The 21,481-nt window shown below is 40.6% G+C and overlaps 1 protein-coding gene across 4 annotated transcripts in view; it reads left to right on the forward strand.

Moving 5' to 3' along the window:
- Scaf8 (SR-related CTD associated factor 8) overlaps positions 1–21,481 on the forward strand; it is a 199,977-nt gene that overhangs the window by 124,396 nt on the left and 54,100 nt on the right. The window contains exon 22 of one of the 4 annotated variants that reach the window (XM_023712213.1): positions 4,734–4,894. The exons of the other annotated variants lie outside the window; for them this stretch is intronic. The gene's annotated coding sequence lies outside the window, so the exon portion shown is untranslated. Of the gene's footprint in view, positions 1–4,733; positions 4,895–21,481 lie in introns of those variants that run through there. 4 annotated transcript variants of the gene reach the window in all.

Raw genomic sequence — 21,481 nt, forward strand, 5'->3', positions numbered from 1 at the left:
GGCATGTGGTGCTGGGGATCGAACCGCGGTCCCTGTGCTTTGCCAAGCTTGTTTCAAGTAGGTGCTTTAGACCACTGAGCCATCTCTCCAGCCCCTAAACTCACACTTTGAATTCCCATATACTATTCCGGTCATTGCAGGTGCAATAGTTGTATAAAGCAGCACATGGAGCTGCTTATGAGGTTAGATACATCATTCGGCATTCTTATCATAGCAAGTTAAATTCACTCATTGGAAGATTTTATGAATTTAATAAACCTGTTAGCAGTTTACTTGCTATAAATTTTGAGATTTAAAGGAAAAACTAAAGTTTTCACTTTTTTTTTTTTTCTCCTCTCTGTATTTTAGGGAAGGGTCTACAGGGTGTTCAGGGTCTCACTACTAGATCAGACTCGTAGTGATTGTCCTGTTTACAGTCTCCCAAGTGCTGGAATTACAGGCGCGGGCCACCACACCCAGTCTCAATTGCATCTCAGCGTGCCCCGGAGGCGGGGCCAGCATGGCAGGCCTGGGGATTGAACCCCCAGCTCCTGCTCCTACCTGCAGACACTTTAATCCACTGAGCTATTTGGCCAGCCCAGTTTTCAGTTTTATTTTGAAATAAAATCATGAAAAAGTGGGCCATTTAATATTTAAAAACAAAATTTCAAAGCATTTTGAGAATTTTAAGTACACTGTATAGTTCTTCTATTTTGGTGCCTTTAGAAACTTTTCAGATATATTGGAGACATGTCTATTATTTTTTTAAATAACAGATTTGATCATGTATATACAGACAAATGGTATTCTGGACATTACCAATAGTATTATTTTTTTTAACTAAAGTACTATTTAGTTCTTTCCATTCTTTAATATTATGTTCATACTCTATTTCAGCTAAAATTGTACTTCCAGTAGAGGAGACTCGTTAGCTAAAAACTAAAAGTTTACAGAAGAGTAAGTATTAGTTGTGCCTCTGAAAATTAACCTAGGAAAATCATACTTTAGAAATCTATACTTCTACCAGTAGAGGGCACTGCGCCCCTGTAAAAGGAAACAGCGTGCTCTTCTGCAGAGGTTTAGTGTAGTCTACTCAGTCATAGGTATTTCTGGAATTTACACAGACAGACAGACAGACAGACAGACACACACACACACACACACACACACACATACACACACACACCCTATACCATCCACAAATGTATACACGCCGCCCCACCCTTTGCCCCTGCCCTACAAAGCCCCTCATTGTCTAATAAGAGTCACACAGCATGACAGCATCCTGTAAATTTAGTGGAGTTGCGGCAGACATGCCTATCATGCATATGGGTGAGTCAGCTAAAACACCAGGAGGTATAATTTCACCAAACAGCAAATAAAAGCATTGAATTGGAGAGTTTGACAGAATTTTAACTTTTATCAGATTCAGCATGAAGTGGGGTGGGGAGACTTTGGTTATATTTTAACATTTAATTTGCAGATTCCAAATAGTTTCAGAGGAGTTCCTGCTGATAATGGGATTTTGCTCACTACAATTGCTGAGATCTTTATACCAGTATGGTGCCATAATGTATCGCGTTTCGTTCTCTATACAAACAAACATTTCATAGGAATGTTGTTCTTGAGGCTATCTGCATCAATATGTTTCTCACTGTAATGGAAAAGCATTCAGGAACTAAATACAATGCTGACTTGTTACAAGATGGTAATGGAACCTTACCAGACAGTCAAATAAATACACAGATCTTAAACTGGCCTTGTAGAGCATACCGCCTCTTACCATGCTGTCGCTGGTAACAAGGAATATTGTGGAAGCAGCAGGTGTCTTCTTACTCCTGCAGTGACCTGCTCTCTTGCAGGGCATGTTTCTCTTCCTTCTTTTCACCTCTACTTCTTTTCTTTCTTCACTTCTCTCTCTCTTTCTCCCTCCCTCCCTCCAATTTTTTTTTTAACTTTCAATAAACCTTGAACTGTTACATCCAATTTTTTTTTTTTTTTTAATAAGAAACAGGCAAAGAATACTTCTACAGACAAATGTAGAACTTGGGTACTGAAGCGCAAAGATATTCTTCAAAGGCAGAACAATGGTATTGTGCTAGATAAGCCCACTCAACTGCAGTGTCATTAAACAGGACAGGGGACAGAACATCTGAATCTGGGCCCTACTGCCTGCTGACTCTGAGCTTAGCATACAGCTACCCTCCCTGTGCCTATGTTTTCACATCTGTGAAATGGGGTTGATAAGTATACCTGCCTGCTAGCACAGCTGTATGCAGTCATGGAATGCATCTGTCTGAAGCACTGAGAATGGTACCTGGAACTCAGTACATACTCAGATTGCCATTTCTACTCCTTCACCTTTCTTTTGTTCTCAATTTTCTTTTGAGGGAGATGCTGGGGTTTGAACCCAAGGCCCTCATGCATACTGAGAGAACACACTATCTGCAGTTCTCTTTTCTTTTTATTTTTTGTTTTGAGACAGTGTCTTGCTCAGTTTCCCCTGGTTTCAAGCTTGTGGTCCTTTTCACTTTAGCTTCATGAATAGCTAGAATTATACCCTCCCCTTCTCTAAACTGCATTCATGTGAAGATATGGTGGCTGAACTACTGGAACATATTCCACTCCCCACTGTTCCCTGAGGATAGAATTCTTTGTTTTCTCCAATTAACCCTCAGTTAATCTGATGCCATATCAGATAACCAGATGTGCATATAATCTTTAATGATTTAAATTTTCTCTCTCTCATTTTTTTTTCTTTGAAGTTGTTCCCATGTTAGTTCAGTGAGTTTCCTCCGTCTGGTCTGATACAGTAATCACATTTTAGTTGCTGTCTTTAGTGATTCATATTGACTTCTTTTTCTTTCCCTCTTTCTACCTCCCCACTCTTCTCCCCCTTCTTTTTCTCTTTCTTTGCATTGAAACTCACAAAATACAAGAGAAATTTTCCCAAGATGTCACTATTCCAATTTATTACAATATTTTTCACAATAGAAATTTATTGTGTGATTTATAAAGCATTGAGTTTACGACCAATTAAAAATTTAAAATAGTCTAACCATTTGTATGAATGGACTCTATTAACTTGCAAAGATTATATAATCTAAATTCATTACCCACATACAAGTTCTAAGTGAGGGGAGCCAGTATCTGGCACAGAAATATATAGACACATTTTTATAGGTATGAATTTGGTCTTGAAAGGTGAGATCAGTAATAATTTAAATTTTTGTTTTCATTATGTTTTTAAACTTTGTACCCTAGGTATTATCTACATAATTGCTGTCTCCTGGCAGATGAGCTAAGCCTATTATAGTGAGGCATTTGGCTTCCAACTCATTATGATCTCTGATTAGGTATATGAATAAGAAGTGAAATGATTGTCAAGTGTGTTATCCATGAAACCTGTGGCGTTTCTGTAGGGGTAGAAAGGGTTCCTTAGAATTGACTGCACACAATAAATTACACCTCTTCTCTATTAACTGAAAAACATGTATTTCTAATATAAGGGTGTTAAAACTAATGTTGACTGAGTATTCCTTGAAATAATATGCCTTATCTGCACTCAGGCTTCTAAGCAAGTCAATGTTGGTATACCTGTGTGTGTGCGCGCACACACACACACGAACCATCCTGGGATAGAACGTTGCATGGCACAGTACAATGACAGCCATTTCTTATATGTGACTCTAAATTGTTCTCAGTAATCAGCCAGCAGAGAAGGACTCTGGCCTCCTTCCTGTGTGTTTCTCCTGGGTATATCAGTGTCCGTGTAAGGAATTCAGAATGCTGAGTCTCGTTCCACTTATCCAGATGGCCTAATGGCTTAGGAGACAGGGAACTTTTACTGAAATACATTATTATAACTTATAAGGTGGTTTTTTCTTTAATGATAAAAAAGATGACTTTCTAGTGCTTTCCATTTTTTTAACTGTTTAATAACTAAAACTATTGGAGATGAAACATCAGTTGCCTAGCTGATTTAGTTTTTCATAATGCCTTTATGTTCAGACACAGTGAAGTAATAATTATTTTATTGAGACTCAGAACATAGCCCAAAATACTATTAAGATTACTTTTCTTTCTTTCTTTTTTTTTGGTAGTTTTTAGTAAGGGTCTACAGGGTCTAATGGGTCTTACTACATAGATCGGACTCATAGTGATCCGCCTGTGTTCAGCCTCCCAAGAGCTGGGATTACAGGTGTGTGCCACCACGCCCAGACTCAGTTGCCGTCTTAGTGTGTCCCAGGGGCAAGGCCAGCATGGCATGCCAGTGATTGAACCCTGGCTGCTGCATCTGCCTAAGAAGGCATTTTAATCCGCTGAGCTATTTGGCCAGCCCTAAGATTACTTTTCAATAGCCTTTTCATTACAATTGGCTTTTGTAACATTTGTAATATTTTTTTTTTTTTTTTCAACTGGGAATCGAACTGAGGACCTTGTGCTAGTCAGGCAGATGCTGCGCTGCTGGGCTACATCCCCAGCCCTAACATTTGTAATACTAAAATTTATTAAATGTTTTCTTCTAAAACACTTTAAATACGGTAATTTTATTAGGTATTAAGAGAAGCATTTGAATATAGAAGTTAATTTCTTAAATGTATGCATGTGGATTCTTGTCATTTATTCTGGGTACATGGCAAATGTAAGCTTAGAATATACTGTATGTTGAATTACTAAACATTTAACCTGATTAGGGTTTGAATTGAATGTGTTATCCTGACATTGAATGCATTCATTCATTTATTCAACAGACAGGTAAGCACCAGGCTCAGGCAGAAAAGAAACAAGGCCTTTGCCCTGGAGGAAGCCACAGTGAGGTTAGGAAGGCAAGCCTGTCGCCAGATAATGACTGGAGGAGAGGTTGGTGCCAGACTGGAGACGTGAGCAGTGCTCTGCATGTGTTTGCTGGGAGAGCAGCCCGACCTGGAAAAGGCTGGATAGGCAAGGCGAGTAGAGAAAGTGGCCCTGGACCAGGGAGGGTCCTGCCCCTCTGCAGATGAAGGTCCCTGGTGGGGTGACTGGAAGTGATGAGAGGACACTAAGGGAGAGGAGGGCAGGGAGAAGCTCCGCTTGGCCGCCCTGTGGACCCCTGGCTTGTGAATGACCGACGCTATAGGGGTCCATCGTCAGGAGCCAAGCAGGTTCTATATTCCCATCTTTTTTTTTTTTTGGTGGAACCAGGGATTGAATTCAGGTCTTGGCATTTGCCAGGGAAGCGCTTATTCCACTGAGCCCTCTCGCTGGCCCTCTCCCATCTTCTTAAGTAACATAATCACGTGAAGCAAGAATGATCAACCAAAAAATGGCCGAGAATGCCAGAAATTGCCTTTAGGTTCCAGGCCCAGGACCCACTATCTCACCAAGCCTTTCTTACCTCCTCAGCCTTTGTCAGAAAAGATTATCTAAAAGGTCAATAGGAAAACATTATTTTACTTTATCTGTGTATATTGTATACTTAGGCCATCTTCCTAACACATACGTACTATGAATTTTAATTTAAAGTATTAGGATAATGTATGTATCAAAAGCCTACATTGGAGCCCAACTTTTCTGTCTCCCTGGTAACAGGCCATTGGGCAAGATAATCAGTTGTTCAATTTCTTCATGTGTGAAGGATGGTTAGTGCCCTTGACAGTGCAGTGACACCTAGAATAGGAGGACGTATGGTAACCACTAAATGTATAGTTGCTATTGTTACCTTTATTATTTTCTAGAGTCTAGAGAAAGAGGTCAGGAGCACGAGACCCTTACAATTGTCAGCATTCATTCTTAAGGGAAGGTGCCCTGAAATACACATATGGAAGTAGAGTAGGGGCAGGCAGCTACAGCTTTAGCCTTACTCTCTCTAGTGGTGCTAGACTTCCAAGAAAGCACACATTTCACAAGGTGTTTGTATAACAGTGTACTGGATATGGGATAAAATCAGTGAAAGTCACAGTTTTGTGCCATGTTTCATATCAGTTGTTCAAAAACAGATAATATTATTGGACCTAAATATGTAAAAATGTATAGAGGAAAAAGCAGTCATCCAAAAAATAACCCAGCAAGGGCTGCATGGACATGAGTAAGAACATTTGGGGGAGCATTATCTGACTCAGCACTCATGCATGCTTTCACCTCTCTGGGAAAGACAGAGGCGGAGACAGTTTTTGTGCGAGGAGGGAGCTTTGTGTTGGGGGAAGTCGCAACTGCCCTCTGAAGCAGGCACTAGTGAGCTTTGTGCTTGGGGAACGATTGAGCTGCAGCAGCTCTCTGTTATGCCAGCCAAACTTGAGTTAGATGCTTGCAGTAAGCTGTTGCAGGCGACAGTTTCCACCAAGCTTTGTGGGACCCTTGCGTTCTTTCAGTGCAGTATAGTGTGTCTTGTGTGAATTACTAAGAAACAGCAGGCTGTGGGCTGGACTGTTGCCACCAATTGCTGTTTTTTAATGAGTTGGCCTTGAGACTTAGCAAGTTTGTGCATCATAAATCAAAGAAAACTAGGACCCGAAGGTGCTTGTGAGACAACACAATCCACAAGTAGAGTGTCGTGGGTGTGTCAAATGGGGGAGAAGAGGGCGTTTGAGAAGCATGTTTGATGGGGGTTGTTTCATGATGCAGAGTGAAGCTGTTCCAAATTCTCCTTGGCAGAGGGACGATGGGTGCACCCGGCTAATGCAGCCAAGGATCATAGGGGCCCCGTCAGCCACAGCCATGATATGATGACCTCCATTGCACGGTTTCCTCACTGCACAGCAGGACTGCAGACCACAGGCATCACTGGACAGAAGTCTGTGGGAGTTTGGGACAGCAGTACAACTTGTATAAAGGAATGGTGCTGTTTGTTATATCGCTAGAAACCACATTCTCTGCCCAGGGAAATGAGGTAAACAATTTCCTTCAGGTTCCCTTTAAGTAAAGTATCAAGAGAAAACAGGCTAATGAAAGCATGCATGAGTGGCAGGTTTCTCAAAAATGCAGGACGCTTGGTGTCTTAGTTACTCTTCTCTCGTTGCAGGGACAAATACCCGACACTTAAAATGAAGGAAGGAAAGGTTTATTTAGCTCACAGTTACTGGAGGTTTCAGTCCATACTCATCTGGGTCCAACACAGAGCAGCACAGAGCAAAAAGCAACCTTTCCTGGTGGTGGCAAAGAGCAAGAGCGCAAGGGAGGGGTAGCAGCAGCTCAAGCAGCTAGCTTCTCTTCCCACCTTACACTGCAATGCAAATTACCTGCCCCAGGGCAGGTGCAGCATCCACACCCACAGTAATCAATCACAAACTCCAGAAGCTGCCCCAAGACTGCATGAGGCTTTGGGGGGACACCTATACACAAACCATAACACTTGGTTAAATTTGACTTTCAGATTAAAATGAACAATTTTATTACATCTAAAATTCCGGTTTCACTGGGCATCTTGCATTTCATCTCATACGTGCAATTGGAAACCTAGAGTCCTGTAGAACCAAGGCACGGACTGATGGTTCAGTTATCCCAGAAAATGCTCTTTCTCTGGGCTCTGGACTCTTTCTCGCTGCCCCACAGTGATGGCTTCCTTGTTTTCTCCTTCCTTTGTCCTCTTCATCCCCAGAACTTTAAAGTGCTGCTACACATTTTATTACTTGTTCTGTGTATTTATTTTTCTTTCTTTCTTTCTTTCTTTCTTTCTTTCTTTCTTTCTTTCTTTCTTTCTTTCTTTCTTTCTTTATTGGTTTGGAAGAGAATCAAATTTTAAAAACATTAAAAATCAGGGGCCTGCCCCTTAGCTCAGTTCTTTAAGTGGCTGCTTCAACAAAGCAGTCAGGCTCAGATTGCTGTGGTTCGATCCCCACAACTCAAGCGAGCCAAACCTGCCCTGAGGCGTTCAGAGCAAAAAAGAACCCATTAAAAATGAAAGTGGGATACAAACGAACGACCATTTTGTTGTTTTTTATTTAATTTTTTTTCAAAGTTTTATTGATAAACAGCAGTGAGACAGTTTCAAATCTAATCGGAAGTACAGTTTCAACAAATAATACACTGCATATATTCTTCTCAGTGGTTAATTGCTGTACAACCATTTTGTATCTGTATACTTAAAATAGTTAGGAGAGATATACAGCTCCATTCTTTTAATTCAATGTATAGAGGAGTTTGTTCTAATCATGTTTAAGCAGCATGTCAGGTCTGCATCTTGTACAATGAATAACCACTAAGACAACAATATGTAATGTATTAATTATTGAAAATGTGCTAGTAATCGGGTTTGAAACTATCTCATTTCTATTTGGTTCTCAATAAAAATGTTTTAAAAAATAAAAATAAAAACATTAAAAATGGTACAGAATTTCAAAACAAGAGGATAGAAACTCAACAATGGTTATTACGTTGCATATTGTTACATTCAAATAGTTGTTCAGATCACTAGATATTTTATATCTGCCAAATTGGTCAAAAAAAGTTAAGCATTAGCTGTTCCTTTAAAGAAACTAATAGAAATCAGTAGTATAATTTCTTAACTATCTTATATGTGTGTATATGTATATATATTCATGCATATATACATATGTGTTTATATATATATGTATATACCTTTTTATCCCCTTTTTAATATATCAGTGTTTGTTTTATTTTTGTGTTTGGTACAGGGTCTGCAGGGTCTACAGGGTCTCACTACTTAGATTGGACTCAAAGTGATTCTCCCGTTTTTAGCCTCCCAAGCACTGGGATTACAGGCGCACACCACCATGCCCAGTCTCAATTGCTGTATCAGTGTTCCCCGTGGGTGTGGCCAACACAGCATGCCAGAGATTGAACCCCAGCTGCTGCGCTCTACCTAGCCAGGCGCTTTAGTCTGCTGAGCTTTCTGGCCAGCCCTTGTATCAGTTATTTAATTAGGTTCTTAGTAAGAAATTTAGAACACTAGTTTATGATGATAAATTCCATTTGTCAGAGTAAAAACAGATCACAGGTAACCCTGGAGCTGTAGAACAGCTTTGACTTTTGCTAAAATCTGTGAGTCCACTGCTTTCTGTTCCATCTTGCATTGTTCTTTCAGTCAGCTCACATGCTGACTGAAGGTTTCTTACCATGGCTCAACAACTTTCGTGGCACATCTTGAGTAGGGTAGAATCTAGGTATTTTTCAAAGCTTTACCATTGGGTACCACCATTCTTGTCCCCACTGACTGTTTTTGTGATAGTAGCAAGAACTTTCTCCTTTTTCTTCTCAACCTTTGATTTAGTGGCTGTGTACTTTCTCTTGTACAAAGCCTTTCTGGAATACATACAGACCAGAAGTATCTACCAATTCCTCTACCCAGGGCAGGATTTCAGCTGTAGTGGGGCTGCCCCTTCTTGGACTTTTCTGCCTTCACCTTACCGTTTTTTACCAGTGCCACTGGCAGTAGCCTTCTTGGCTTAGGATTTCTTCTCTTTAGTGTCTGGCTTCTCAGGTTTTTTTGCCCACCATCTTGCAAGATGGGAAAGAGCACCCCCCTTCTTTCTTTTGTTCTTTTCCTCATGTAGTTGTTCTTTCCTTACGAGCCCTTGCTTTCTCTTTTACAGTATCTATTGTACTTTTTGAATCTTATTTATTTTTTGAGTTTCTTATACTAGAGAGACAATATGATGTTTACACATACAAATCTGATTTATTTCACTTTTTTTTTTTTCTTGCGGAACCGGGGTTTGAACTCAGGCCCTTGTACTTGCCAGGCAAACACTTATTCTACTGAGCCATCTTCCCAGCCCCTTACTTCACTTATGGATATAGCCTCTAGTTGCATCCATTTAGCAATAAAAACCTGGAGTCTATCATTCTTTATAGCTGAGTAATGCTCCATTGTATAAAAACACCAGATCTTTTTTATCCATTCCTTGGTTGATGGGCATTTGGGTTGTTTCCAAGATTTAGCTATTACAAAATGCGCTGCTGTCAACATGGGTGTACACATACCTCTTTGGTATGATGTTTTCAGTTCTTCTGGAAAAATACCTGGAAGACAAACATCTGGGTTGAATGGGACTTTCAATCCTAGTTTTTGGAGCAATCTCCACACTCATTTCCGCAGTGACTACCAGCGTTTGATATTGGTTAACTTCTTAATGATAGCCATTCTTTCCTGGATGAGATGGAATCTAGGTGTTGTTTTAATTGGCATTTCTGCAATGACCAATGATGCTGAACATTTTTTATATATTTATTTGTCATTTATATTTCTTCATATGAGGGTTGGGGAGATAGCTCAGTGACATAAGCCCCTGCCTGGCAAACTCAAGGTCCCAAGTTCAATCCCTGGTACCACCAAAAAAAAAAGAGGAGCAGAGTTTATATTTCTTCATCTGAGAAGTGTGTATTCATCTCAGATGTCCATTTTTAGGTTGAGTCTTTGAATTTAGGGTGGCTGATTTTTTTTTAATATTTTATATGTTCTATATAGAAGTCCTTTGTCTGAAGAGACAGTTGGCTAAAACTGTCCCAATTCATGGGTGTGCTATTACTGTGGTTTTCTCAGTGTTACTGTACAGTAATAATAATTACATCTTTTGAGTACTTGTTGCACTAGAGCCTTTGCATAAATTATTTTAGGCTCATAACAACCCTGTGAAAATGGCCATTGTTCCTGCTCCTCTCAGGAGAGGTGTACAAGTTCTGCAGCTAGTTCTGCACATTTTGGGCAAAAATGTGTTCACACCAAGAGACCTCAGGTGGTTCATCTGTAACAGCAGCCACTCTGTATGGTTCTAGCAAAACGACTTAGAGTTGATTCCATGACAGATTTTTTGGAGACATTACCTTATCTTCCTTCACTATCTATGATATCAGTTTCTCTTCATAGCCATGAGTTTTGTGTTCAGATTCTATGCCATATTATTTTTTCTTTTTGCATTTTGAATATGTTCATTTTATTTGCCTAAAATAAGATTTTACCTTACTAACTAAAACATTGTGTACTTTAATCCCCTCAGAAACATTTAGAATACTTGTTCGACTTCCTAAATTTCAGCACAACTTAAGGGAATTTATGTCAGGTATTGCATTTAACATGGTGAGGTAGGCAAAATTCTGTATGAGTCTAAGCTCATCATCCAAAGGTTGAATGTATACATATTTTTAAATGAATTATAGCCATTTTTTCAGTACTACAGAATGAAGCCAGGGTCTTCACACTGAGCTAATCCTCAGCCCTTTCGCCTTCTGAGGCAAAGTATTGCTAAATTGTTGAGGCTGGATTCAGACATGAGCTCTTCCTGCCTCAGCTCCCAAAGGTCTAGGATTGCAGGCATGACCACCATGCCTGCCTGAGTTATAGCAGTGTAAAGAATAAAAATTTATTGTCGACAAATATTTTATCAACCAAATAATGTTAAAATTATTTGTATAAGCTTTCAGCTTCCTGGCACACAACTGTCTTCTCCATCTGATTTCATTCCTGCCTTTTGTGTTACCAAGATGTGAGGAAGGTGACAGTTGGTTTGCTCTGAAATGTAGAATCTGTTTTTCCCGAGATCATTGACTTAAGTTTGACAGATTAAAGGAGTATAACCAACCCAGTGAGTTCTTTTAATCTAGAATATTTTCAGTTTTCCTAGTGCTTACAGCTTAGATTTGGTTTGATTGAATTTGTAGAGAGTATTTAGTCATGCAGATTTAGCACTGGTCTATCTCCTGGTCAGGTTTCATACTCGGGTGCCCTGCCCCTCAATAGTTTTGTCTCTAACAGCTCTGTGTGCTCCGTGTCCTGCGAGGCCTTGTCTTTGTCACTGTGCTCATTTAAGCTGCACTTGACAGCTGCATGTGACAGTTGGGGAGTTGCTTTCAAAATCTGGCGTTTTGAGTTTCAGTAGCCAATTTGTATAAGAAAATCACATTTTTTATAATTTTGAGTTGAAAGCATTTGCATTCAGTGTCTTTTAAATAAGGAATAAAGCAGAATGAATGAAGACAACAGGGACCAGTGTTGTTAAGTATCTTGATAATGTTTCAGGAAGGGGCATGAAAAATATTTAAATGTAATACTCTGATATAAATTCAAAAATATATCCAGTGATAAGTTTAAATTTGAATTTTTAAATTGTGAAACCTAGTTAAGAAATTAAACTAAAAAGACATAAATGGTACCATCTTTATAGAACTTGTTTATATGAGTTCTTAAGTGCTATTAGCTTTAATAATAATAATAATAATAATAAGCCACTCATGACAAATGATCCAGAGAGAGATTTTATAAATTAGTAGCAGAGCAAGTGTAGTAATTCTACCCCATACATACATAAATAATTTTTAATCTTAGTGATTGGAACTACTGTCATAGTCATAAGTGTTTGTTTGTAATTACTTAGTTAAATAATCCCTCTTTTAAAATTTTTATCAGTGCATGTTTACAGGGCATAAGGACTACATGCCTCCTGGGAAGCTCATACGTGCACGTCACCACTGTAATTTTTTCTCTCCTTTCTCCCCATCCCTCTGTCCATCTCTTGGTTCCCTCCCTTTTTTAGTGAAATAACTTCTATCCACTGATTATTATAGGTTCTTTTATCAGTAGTGAATTTATGGAGCCAACTTTTGCTCATTTGCTTCTGGAGGCCCATGAGCTAATTTTTAGATGTTCCTGCTAACAACTTTATACCTCTGGTACTTAGCAAAATCATAACCATGTTTATCTTTCAGTGAATATTTGTTGAAATTAAATGGCCTGCCCAAGGTATCTATGTTCATTAGATTTGACAAACACTTAAAAAGACATCTGTTTCATTTTACATGTCCCCGCTACTGTTAAGGAACATGAACAGAAAATTCAAGATTCTAGGGCTGGTGAGATGGCTCAGTGGTCTAAAGCATCTACTTAGAACAAGCTTAGCAAAGCACAGGGACCACAGTTCAATCCCCCAGCACCACATGCCAGCCAGCCCCGCCCCCTGGTGGACTGAGCTGGACACACACACACACACACACACACACACAAATAAATAAATAAAAATTTTTTAAAAAAAAAGAAAATTCGAGATTCTAAAATATTTCAGTGGCCAATGAAGATAGATAGAATTTTTGAAGTTATTGGTAAAATCAGTTGTAAATAAATAGGGTTGGGCCGGGGAGATGGCTCAGTAGAATAAGCGCTTCCCTGGCAAGCGCAAGGACCTGAGTTCAATCCTCAGTTCCACAAAAAAATAATAAAATAAAATAAATAAATAAATAGGGTTGCTTCTTAAAATGCATATAAATATATTCACCTCTACATACATATACACCACCTTTAAAAATGACAATACTAATAGTTACTTTTCATTCATCATGTGTAATTTATATTAGCATCTTTAACATAATTTATTCATGCTTTCTCATTGTATTTGTGCAAAATAGGTGTAATAGAAGTCTCTAGGTAGTTTTATATGGTGTAATAGTAAATGTTCTCTCCAGAAGCCAGAACTTCTTTTTAAAAAATTCTTGCATATATTTGGAACAGGGTCTAGTTATACAGCTCAGATTCATAGTGATCCTTCTGTCTCAGCCTCCCCAGTGCTGGGATTACAGGCATGCACCACCATGCCCAGTTTCAGTGGCCAGCACAGCGTGCATGAGGTTCCAGAGCTGGCACAGCATGCAGTACTGGGGATCAAACTCGGGTTCTTGAGCTTGCCAGGCAGTCACTCAGACTGTCAAGCTATCTCCTCAGCCCAGGTCAGAACTTCTTATCAGTAAAAGTTCTCTCTTAAAAGCCAGATCTGGGTTTGATCTCAGTGCTAGTATATTTTCTCAGTAAAGGAAACCCCACTCAAAATAAAAATCAGAAGAAATGAAGCTTTAAGGTGTAATGACTTTTGCTATCCTTTATTCCCTTATAGTAAGATAGAGCAGTGTAGTAAAAGAACAGACCTGGTATAAATAGAAAAGCGTTTTGGCAAGTGTGTTTCACTCAAGTTTTATATGTTAGCTAACTATGTTGAGTCCTGTTCTAGCTCTCTGTCTTCCTGTTAACTTGATTCCTGTGAAAGTGTTTAGGCAGAGAAATTTTTGCCTAAAAATCTCTTCTTTGGGAATCTTGCCCAGTTACTAAGAAAAGGGTAAAGCAATATGGGGGCAAAATCCCTAACAAATACTTTATCCTTCCAGTCCATACACATTTTACTTTTAAGTGATCCTGTAGGGGCCCTTAGAATCTTCTAGTCCACTACATGTAGCATCTCTACCTCTGATAATACAGCATAAAATAGAGTAGGGCCACTACCTCATCTTTTTCATGTTTAACATTGCCTCAAAATTCCTCCAGCATGATATAGTTTAGGCCCAAAGATATACACAGGTGCAATTCATTTTGATAGTCACATCACTTAACATAATCATGAGGAAGCCTCCTGGTTTGTCAAGGAACACCCATTTACTCATTTTGTCTGGCAGAATGACTGACAGGACCCTTTTCACTCCCAGAAGTGTTCTTTCACAAACAAGAAATTGTAGTCACCATTCCTTTTTTTTTTTTCTGGTTCTGAGAATGAACCAAGTCACTTCACAACAAGCTATATCAACCTTGAGTTAGATGTTCATTTCAACAAACATTTGTTGAGGGTCTGCCAGGTCCCTGGTGTGACAAGAAGTGATGGGGCTGCAGTAGTTGACAAGGAAGACCTGGTCTCGCTCTTCTGGAGCTACTGGCATTATCCAAATTTGGCTCTCTGTCCAACCCACACAAATAGGCCATTGTAAACCTTCCCCAGTACTTTATAAACCAAAGACCTAGTAGGCTCAATAACCACAGTATATAGACTTAGTTATGTTTTTTCAACTTCATGTTCTTAACACACCTCTTTACTGGGTCACAGCTGTGAGTGGTTGAGATGCTCTGAAAGAGTTGTGCATCCAGATCCCGTGATCTCTTCTCCACCTGTATTGTGTCAGTGCCTTTGGAGAGACTGAGGAAAGTGTGCCAAGCACCTGAGAACAAAACAAACTACACTTTGCTTCCAGAACTATTTGAATAATTAGATACTGGTAAGAACACCTGATTTATTTAAAGTTACTTGTACTAGGCCTTCAGTTATTCATAAACACAACTTACTAAAAACAAATGGGTAGAAGAGCCTATGTAGTCAGATCTGTTTAGGGCCAGCAAATAGGATAAGAGGTAGGCCAAGTATCTCACGTTCGGGGTGCCCAGGAGATCCTGGCCACGGAATCAGCAAAGGCAGAGGTCAGAACCAGGCCCAGAGAAACATAAGGCCATCCAAGTAGTGGTGGGGCACATGCATGTGTGAGGGACCCTAGCTGTGTACATGTGTTTGTAGGCAAGTGCAAGACGGCGTCAGATGGCCATCCTCCTCCTGGGGAGCATGAGTGCAGTCAGGAAATGCACACCGCTGTGTGCTGCACTCAGATGCTGTTCTAAGAATCATGCCTATTCCATCCTGTTGGCCACACTGATTAGAGACAAAAGGGGAAGGAAACCTGGTAGAGAGAGAAATGTGAGCATGTAGTCCTGCGAACAGACTAATACCCAGCGTAGATAGAGCTGACAACGGCCAGCTGTAGGAGCTGGGAGCACGCCTGCATGTGTAGTTCAGTAAACTAACAAAGAGCAGACCAGAGATCTCCTATCTAATTGGCCAGTTAGGGTTAGGTTTTAGGTGTGATTGTAGTGTTGAAAAATCATCTTGTCTCCACAGTACAGACAACTGAGATCGAATGCATATGACAGACAAGTCATGTTTATTTTCCAAATTTTTATGACTGATTTTTTTCCTTGTTGATTGTTGAAGGAATTAGCTTTTCTAATTTTAAGAATCTGAAGGAGGTGGTTGTGGCCTTCACTTCGTGTTGCTGGTGGAGAACATTGAGTACCTTTCTTTTTCCTCTCAGCACCAAATGGCTTTCTGAATGTGCACTGCTTAATTGTCTGTTGCATTTGAAAACACTGAAGTTCTTCCAGTATAATTAAGAAAGTTTATTTTTTGTTGAATAAAAACAGTAGCAAGCCTGTTTTGCTTAAAACTAAGTACAGAGATTGTTTCAGGTGAAACAGGTGGTAGCAGCTATCTTTTTTTTGTGGAACCAGTGATTGAACTCAGATCCTTTCATTTGCCAGTCAGGCACTTATCCTACTAAGCCATCTCCCTGGCCCCTAGGTGGTAGCGTGAAACAGGGGAAAGCACAGGCCTTTAAGGTTGATCTGATTCAAATGCAAATGTAGCATCTGCAGCACAAAGATCTTGTGACTTCGTGAAAGTTACTTGATTGGCTAAACCTGAGCTCCCAAGTCACGCAGGAATGCTAGCAGCAGTGGATGACGTCAGATAATGCATGTGCATCCTAGCGTGTTACTTTACTTGAATGTTCCTTTGAAGGATTGTATGTACTGTAGATTCAGCCATGATTTTCAATAACATTTGATGACCCCTCTTGCTGTCCCTGTATTCCTGCTCACAGTGCTGGCTTGCGACAGTTCTCAGCTTCTGCCCATCCACTTTCTGGCCTTGACTTCACATGTCTTTGTCTTACTTACAGCGAGTCTCACTGTGTTGCCTCGGCTGGTCTCAAACCCATGCTTTCCCAGGGCCAGCCAGATAGCTCAGCGCACTAAAATGCCTGTTTAGGCAGAGCGCAGTGCCTGGGGTTTGATCCCCTACTATGCTGTGACAGCACCCCCCCGGGGGGGGGGCTTGCTGAGACTGTGATTGAGACTGGGCGTGGCGGAGTGCTCCTATAATCCCAGCACTTGGGAGGCTGAGAATAGGAGAATCACTTTGAGTCCAATCTATCTACTGAGACCCTGTAGAACCTGTACCAAATGCATAAAAATCAGTCAGTCAGTCAATCAATCAATCAATCAATCAATCAATCAAACCCATGCCTTTGGTCCTCTCACCTCATTCTGCCGAGTAGCTGGGGCTGCAGGCAGGTGCCACTGCACTGGGTGAGAACCCCTGTGATGCCCCTGAACCCAAGGGATCTCAGCACACTGGGAAGCCGTAAACTATTCAGTAGCCACTGTTGGTTGATAAGGAAGACATACATTTGACCTTATCTGCTAAAGGAGAGAGGCTTGTTCAAAGATAAAGTACACCACAGCAGGACCCAGTCTTTCCTGAAAGCTTATTGCTGCCTTTCAATAACCCTGTCTGCAAGCAGATTTTTCTGCCTTAGGTCTTAAGTAGCTATAGACTACGATTATTTAAGGGGGATATTTCATTTTTCATTTTTGCCATGTATACATTGGATATATATAGAATATTGTATAGTCAATATGATATATATGTCTATATATAGTATATATTGTATATATTTCTATCTGAGGAAGAAGCAAAAGCATTTAGCATATATTTGATGACTCTGCAAGATTTAAACAGGAAATGGGTAGAGTTGTGTTCTGACTTGTTTCCAAAGCCCAGCAATGAAAGCAGTGACACTTAATGTTTGGAAAGTCCCGAACATTCCTTATAGTCTCCCAAAAAAATTGTTTAAAATTCTTGCTGTTCATTATACTTAACTCAAAATATTCATCACATATCAAGCAATCCTAAGTGCTCCATTAATTCTATGTACCTTGGCATTCAGGCATGGGTATACTTACATACGTATAAGTGAGCACTCAGCAAACACACTTGTTCCTTTATGGAAAGAACCACAGAACTGGTAAAGGAAACCTGGCAGGATTGTGTGTGTTTGTGTTTAAGGTAGAACATTTCTTTCTTCTCTTACATGGTATTGCAGGTAGAGCTGAAGGTAAGAATGAGGATGCAGAGCAAAGGGTGGTATGGGCAGGTGGAGGGGGGGACTACAGAGAGACTGGCTCCGTGGCTTTTCAGTTCCCTGGGGCAGGTGGGGACAGTAGGCTGAGGTCTGGCTAAACACAGTTGCGGGGCTACAAGCGCAGAGGGAGTAGAGCGAGCACACAGCAGAGAAAGCCCTGACAGGAAGAGTTTGGGGAGCGGGTGGGGCAGGGCCCTGGCCTGTCAGGTGGCACTGTTAGTGTTACCTTTACAGTGGTCCAGAGGGAGAGAACCGTTTGGGAGAAGGTCAGCAGTGAAAAGTCTTCAAGGTTGTCCTGCTCCTGCTGCTTTCCAGGTTACAGCATTTCAGTCTGGAGCTCTCTGGATGTGGCAAGCTCTCTATCATGCAGCTCTCTATCGTGCAGTTTTCAGGTACAAAGTTTCCTGATAATTAAAGGTGGGGAAGTAGCATTCTTCCGTGTGAGCAGTCACATCCAGATTCTGGGCTTACAAAGGTAGCTGGGCCAGAGAGAAAAGAATATTGGAAAACAGGGGATCAAATTCTGGCTCCGGCACACATCTTAGGCAGACGCCGTATCTGAGTCTGTTTCTAAAACACAGGCTGCCTTAACATCTGTCTTGCAGAGTTGGGAGGAGAAAAGGAGCCTTTGTTCTGTGCACAGGCCTAGCATGTTCTCGTGGATGTGGCCAGCGTGTCAGCAGTGGCCTGGCTTTGTGTACTCCGTGTGCAAGTGCAGAGGCCCTTGTCAGCCGAATGCAAGAACAGTGCCCCTTGGCAGGCTGAGGTAGTCCTGGAATACTCGCTGCTGAGAACTTGGTGAGAAACAGCTTTTGCCCCTTAGTAGTGAGGTCCTGGAACCCATTATCTCAAAGCACTGCAGGAGAGACACTAGTGCCCCTTAAGAGACAAAGACACACATCCCAGTCTGAGGTTCAAAACACTGTATAGGGGCTGGGGAGATGGCTCAGTGGAATAAGCGCTTCCCTGGCAAGCGCAGGGGCCTGAGTTCAATCCCCGGTTCTACAAAAAAAAAAAAAAAAACTGTATAATGGACCTAGTACTTATTTACTTATTCTGTCCTGGCATGGATGGTGACAAAAGACAACTTCAACTTCAGCAAAGTCAGCAAAATGATCCCAATTTTTAACATCCTGCATTTGGCTTCACACAGTAGCAGTTTAACATTAGCCACTGATTGTCCAGGTATCAGCTTCTCTCTCCCCTTCCAACCCTTTCTGGGACCTGTCTGCATCAGTGTGTGAAAAAGAGGCTTCACTTCCTAGTTTCCTTCCCCAAAGGTGACTGCAAACATTGCTCTTTGTTTCCCCTCTTGAACTTTATTTTTTGCTTCTGGTGCTGAGGACTGAACCTAGGGCTTTGAGCCTGCTAGGCAAGCATTGTACCTATTGTACCACTGAGCTAAATCCCCAGCCCCCTCTTCATTTCCTCTGTATTTGTCTTTTATTAGCAATAGTCACAGCAGTAGTCTTTTATCCCCCCTTTTCTTTTTTGAGATAGGGTCTCACTATGTAGTTCAGGCTGGCCTCAAACTCACAGCAGTCCTGCCTGAGCCTCCAGATTGCTGAGATTCCAGGTGTGAGCCACATGCAGGGCTAGCAGAAGTCTTCTGGATACACAGAAGCACTCTACCTCTTCTTCTTTCCCTTACAAGGAAGGTGAAGACCTTCCTGTTCTACCCTGTAGGCAGGCACATAGTACTTCATTGGTTTTATAGGTGACAAGTAGTTCAATAAAACCTTAGTTCCATGGCTATAAAAATTACAGTATCAGAGGTAAGGACTTTGTAAGCCAAAACTACAAGGTGAGGTGGAAGATATCAGAGTTTAAGAGACTTTTTATTTATCATTCTTTCCAGTTTTCAGATAAAGTGCATTAGCGCAGATTTTATATTTTCTACATAATTTGTTACAGCAGAGAAAAATGTTGAAATTGTAAAGAATAAGCATGTGTTGGTCATTAGTTTGGCCTCAGGCTTTCTTCTTTTATTTGTTCAACCATTTCATCGAATGGCCTTGGCGCTGTGCTAGGGTGTTAGGGAAAGTGAGAGGAGGACCTCACCTTGTCACTTAGAGGCTCTGAGTGTGACAGGGACAGAAGGAAAAGGGTGTGGAAGCTGTGTGTTCAGTGTGTGCGTGCGACTCCGTGCTGATTGTCTGGCAGGTAAGAGGGAGGGAGCTACTGGAAAAGCTGCACCCCACGGGATGATGTCATCGTTTTTGAGAACCGTGCGCATGTGATTTACAGAACCATGGCCGTAAGGGGTGGGGAGCAGGCCAGGGAGGCTAAGAGGGATCCTTTGGGAGGTGAGTCTTTCTGAAATCTTTGACTTACAATTTTCTATGGACAGAAGACAAGGAAGGTTGGATAATTTTGGGATAGAGAAGGATGTAAATATGTCATAGTGTCTTTACATTTTGTATGACTTTCTCCCTTAGGCTGGTAAAGAGAATAAAGGTAAGCTACCTATGAAAGATTTAGAGTTGAGCTTTTTAGAAAACCAAACAAAACATTGTCAAGACATACTGCTCATTAACCCTAGAATTGAAAGATTTATAAAAAGCTAAAAAAAAAAAAAAAAAAAAAAAGACCATGATGCTGTTGCATATAACTGAATCCCAGAAAATCTTGGCTTTCCTTCTAAAAACCTTGAAATAAAACGTTTTCTGGAACATTAATTCGAAGACAGCTTGCTATCACCAAATTGTCAATCTGCAGTAGAAACTCAACACTGCTAACAGATTTTTAAAATGGGGAATCATCTCAACCAGCTGCCAGACCATCAATTTCTATACCTTTTTAAAAAGCATGAAATGTCCATACAAATCTGTATAACGGGTTAAATGACAAAACTTATTCCTTTCTGGACTATGCATCATAAAAGTCTGATATCCTAGCGGAGACTTGCTTTGATTACAATTAAGGTATTGAAATTAGCTAAGTAGTTTATTTAAAAACCATATAGGTGAAGTTGATTTTTAAAATGTAGAGTTTGGGTATGAGTCCTGGCTAACAGGCTTTTTAGCATGCCTAATGATTTTCCATATTCCTTTAAAACCGTGTTTCCTGTGTGTGCTTGACATTCGTACAATGTGCCTAATCTATATTTGTCATTAGAATTTATTTAGGAAAGCTGCCCAAGTAATCACATGAATAAGGTAGTAAATTCACTAAGGCTCATGGCCCCAGGTCCACTCTACAGCATCATAGCTTTTTCCAAGAGGCATTGAATGGGGTTGAACAGTAGTCTGAATGCCTCTCAGGCTCCAGTCCTGTGAACATGGGTCAGCCAGTACCAGAGCCATGCCCCTCTATTCAGAAGCGCACTGGGGGAGTTGGTCACATGGGCTTTGTGGGCCCAGGTGATGGTGGAGCCTGTCTCCAAGCCTGTGCAGACCTGCCCACAGTGCCCTCACAGTTCACCCTGTTGGATGCCTCTTTAAAAAATAAGCAAGTCTCACTCCCTCTTATTTTTATAATAAACTTGTAAACATAGTGTTTCAGTTTTACCAACATTATTTGTAAGTTTTGAAAAATTTTTGCTAGCTGGAGATGTTAGGTACATCCCCACAATCCCACCTGTTTGGGATAGGAGCATTGTAAGTTCAAGATTAGCCTAGGCAATTTAGTCTCAAAAAGTAGAAGGACTGGGAACATGGCTGAGTGGTAGAGTACTTGCTTGATGTGTGTGAGGTCCTAGCTTAGACTCTCAGTATCAACAAAAAAGAAGAAAAAAAGCTTTTGCTAAATACTTACAAAAACTATCATACTGTATAAATAAAATTGGGTC

This window comes from Octodon degus, unplaced genomic scaffold, assembly GCF_000260255.1.
Source record: "Octodon degus isolate 3935 unplaced genomic scaffold, OctDeg1.0 scaffold00024, whole genome shotgun sequence".
Taxonomy (NCBI): domain Eukaryota; kingdom Metazoa; phylum Chordata; class Mammalia; order Rodentia; family Octodontidae; genus Octodon; species Octodon degus.